The sequence below is a fragment of the Ornithodoros turicata genome, chromosome 3, assembly GCF_037126465.1.
Source record: "Ornithodoros turicata isolate Travis chromosome 3, ASM3712646v1, whole genome shotgun sequence".
In the NCBI taxonomy this organism is placed as follows: domain Eukaryota; kingdom Metazoa; phylum Arthropoda; class Arachnida; order Ixodida; family Argasidae; genus Ornithodoros; species Ornithodoros turicata.
The window spans coordinates 77,767,664-77,771,656 of record NC_088203.1 but is presented as its reverse complement, the minus strand read 5'-3'; positions in this window follow the sequence as shown (position 1 = coordinate 77,771,656).

Genomic DNA, 3,993 nt, shown 5'->3' with positions numbered 1-3,993 from the left:
ATCTCCCGCGATGATTTGTCAAATAGTTTGAGGAGACCAATGACAGGCCGCTACGCATTGCCGCCCTTCTTGAAAAGAAGAGAAAGGGAAAGCGTTGCGATTTCCTTCTCGCATAAATCACGAACGACGCATCCTTTGTTATTTCTTCTGGAGAAATGTTTGCGCCCTACTGCCCCTTTAAAGAATGGCAGTCGATAAAAAGGCACCAGCTGTGAGATGCGAACCGGTAGCCTCCGATTTCCGCTCAGAGATGCTATAAGTTGTGCCGTGCAAGCTACCCTCTCATCAACTTACAAAGCAAATCTTGGAAACACACTCATCCTGAACACACTCTCGACATGTGCGCCGGTGGAACTTTGACCGGCGTCGGTGTCAGCGGCGCGAACAAGCACGAGTCAAAAACAGCACAAAACCACATCCTAACATCATCGTGCATCAGCATTACGTGCATGAGCGAGATGTATTTACGCCGTGACCTCAGCCACGTCATCCTGGCTTGTGGGCAATACCACCACGAGCGTGCCCTTATGGAACCCTCTATGCAACGCATTGACAAGCGGCCGTTCAACCTAGCGAAGATCCTCGGTCCGTGGTCGAACGCTGCTCACCAGACGCATGGCCTTCGTCTTCTGGCGGAGTGCTTGTGCTCCACCGGTCTGGCGACGGCTCTTTGAAAGCCCCATCATCATCCCTTCATCCTCCCCCAATGCGAAATAGGGCAGTGTACCGCCTCAGCGGCGGTGAATCGCCCACCCCATCATCATCCAATGTATGTGTGTGTGTGTGTGCCGTTAAATTCGAATAGTTTCCATAGTTTCAATAGTTTACAAGCAGACAAAAGCAAATCCGGCTTCGCGAGAGGGCTGCATCCGAAAAACGGGTTTTCGCATCCGAAAACAGGTGCGAAGAGGCTCTTGGCGCACCTGTTTTGAACCGGCGGCGGCGGCGGCGTACCGAAAATTACCGGCGGTGGGGGCGTGGCACGGCGGCGCACATATCTACATCCTCTTTTATCGCAAATTCGGGTGGTCATTTCGTGGCAACATGGCCTAGCGCTCAGAAATTGCTAGTCTGGCGCCCACGCTTCATCACGTGACCTTCGCCACCCGAGCATGAGTGTCAGGAATCTAGCGGTTTTAGACGCTTGGAATACGCTAGGGAAATCGCGGTCACTGCTCTTCGGGTTTCGTCGTCTGCTGACCCACGTGAACTTCGACCTGCGGGCCAATGCGAGCCCTCGCCACCCTCGCTGATCGGATGTGACGACACCGGATATAGTTGGTCGACCCGCTGCCCGGTTGTATCGAGGCCTGGCCAAAAAAAGTGCTATGTGACAAATTCCTGGTGCTCGGAAAGCGCCACGCGAATATGCGAGATTGCTGCGCCTTGACCAAGCAAACATAACTGCTCGGGATCTGGCAAAAAAGTTGCCGCGAAATGACCGCCCGAATTCGCCGTTACACTGTTACCAGTCACACTCACATCCACAGAGATGAACACGATCGTGCGGGAACTTTCTCGCGTAACATCATATGACAGCCCGCCCGCCACGAGTGCATCCGCTAGGATATTCCACCCGTGCAGAAACCGGAGCGAAGACCCACATGGAACTCGTTTCTTTCATTTCGCAGCCCCTAGCGGTGCCCCCACACAACCCCCCGAAGACAGCCGTGTAGCCCATTCGAAATGCGCTCGGGGCAGTATAAAGTCTAGTCATGGGTTGGCTATTATTTTGTAACGTAGAGTTTTGTTGTTTTTTCTTTGCTGTTGTTGTTTTTGATGTTGGTCGCGTCAGTGCGTCGCCGTGCGCCAGTGGAAGTTCGTTCAATAAACAGGAAACGCGTTACCTGTGGAAACGTGGGTATACTTTATCCGCACACACACCCTTTACAACACACCACCGCGTTAATCCCTTATAAAACGCGGCTTAACAACATAGCAATGGGTAGCCTGCCACACATCCCCAATCGGCCAGTGACTGATCTTTCGAGCGTGAAATGGGTGTGCGTGTCAGAAACCCACAAAAGTTCGTATTAAGGCCGACCCGCATGGTGCGTATTTCAGCGAAGAATGCGCTGTGTAAAATGCTTCCCTGCCACGCACCGTGCCGGAATACGCGTGCCAGACCGCATGAGGCGCAAATCTCGCAGCTGCGTACACAACGAGTTTGGCGTATGTACTTCCACCGCTTACCAGAACAATGAAACGCTGCCGCTACATCTTCCCACAGCATGGCCTTCAAATGTACATTAGTGTTGTCAGAGCGCTCAGGGGCGGATCCAGAATTTTCAGCCTTGGCAAGCATGATAGATACACGATCTAGGTCAATTAAACACGAAGATAGAAATTGGGGAAGTGATCAGGACGTCTTGACCCCCCCTCCCTCTAGGCCCGCCCCTGACGCTGCATTTCCCACAAAATGGCTCTCTGCAATCGTTTTCTCGTTCACGTTTGCAGCTTTTTCGTGACAGCAGAGATTGCTGCAGTAGGACGCTCTTCTTCTCTAGGACAGTAGGCCGGAGGCAGATGACTTTCTGCACACTGATTGGTTGCTATGGACGCCCGTGACCTGGCTGCTGCGTGAAATATGTTCGCTCTTATCGCACTGAATCAGGCGCTGCGAGTGCTACGACATACGCGATTTTGCGGTCTGCGTAAAAACGTAGCCTTCACTCATGAAATACGCACCATACGGGCCGGTCTTTAAAGAGGCACTAATACAAAAACAAGTTGACTTCAAATTACGTTACACGCTATGCTAATTTCATACTTGTTATCATAATTCAGAACTTTGCTTCCGCTACGAAGCCACAATGAGAATCATACAGGACTCTTTCTTGCTTGCTCGTCACGGTAAGTTTTCGATTGCGAACACAAATAGGGCAATATAGTGTAAGTTGAACCAATCCCCCAATCACGGCTTTAAGACATTCGGCAACATGTTATGCAGCATGTCGCCTCACTAGGCTGACACACCTTACGCATAAATCTGCTTCAATTACCTTCGGCTTCAACTTATGCTTCGGGGATAAGACCGGAATGGTGGCCACACACAGCCGACGGAAGTACCCTCATTTTGGAATGAATCTATGGTTACCATTCTAACGATTATTTTCTACTACATATTTTTCTACGAGAAGAAAACGCTCTCTCTCTCTCTCAGTACAAGATTTTGCTGCCTCGTTTCCCCGCTGGGTTAACCCTCGCTAACGTCGCTGTGCTGCAATGCTGACATACGTGGAAGGCCTTACAACAAGGATGTTTCAAGCTGGCACTTCGAGATAGAATAAGTTTCTCATCTGTTGTTGGATTTCGTCAATATCGTTTCAACCATGTATGGCTGATAGAGTTTCGTGAGGCGGCCCTGCGTGACACAATCCTGAATCACGGCGACTTGATCGTAAAAGGCAGACGGTGTGTAGTGTCATCCACAGCAGCATCAGAACTCGAGTTGCGTAGCCTATGGGTGCCAACGGCTGTGACTGACGCAGCGCTTTCTGTGGCCCTCCGCCCATTTGGTAGCATTGTGAAGATAGAGCGTGAGAAGTGGGACGATCCGGACTGGGTGCACATAGATTCTCTAGTTATCTCATAGATATTTGGTTAGCAGGTGCCGTTGCAGAACGTACCACTAGCGCGCTCACTGCTTGCCTTAGACGCAAGTCCCACAGGATGTAGCGGATACGGTGAGCGGCCCCATGAAGTAGTCGCAGCCATTTCCACACTACAGGCAGGGAAGGCCCCAGGTTTTGATGGGTTGACGCCCGAGTTTTACAAATGTTGTAAAGACTCGGTGGCGCCAATATTGTCTACCGTATTTAATACTGCCTTCTCTTGTGGCATGCAACCACACACACATGCATGACACGTACGCGTACGGTTCTTATTCCCAAGAAACTTGATGCAGAATCTCGTGTGCAACTACCGCCCCATAGCATTGGCGAACGTGGATTACAAAATACTTGCGAAGGTACTCACTGCCCGCTTTCAAGA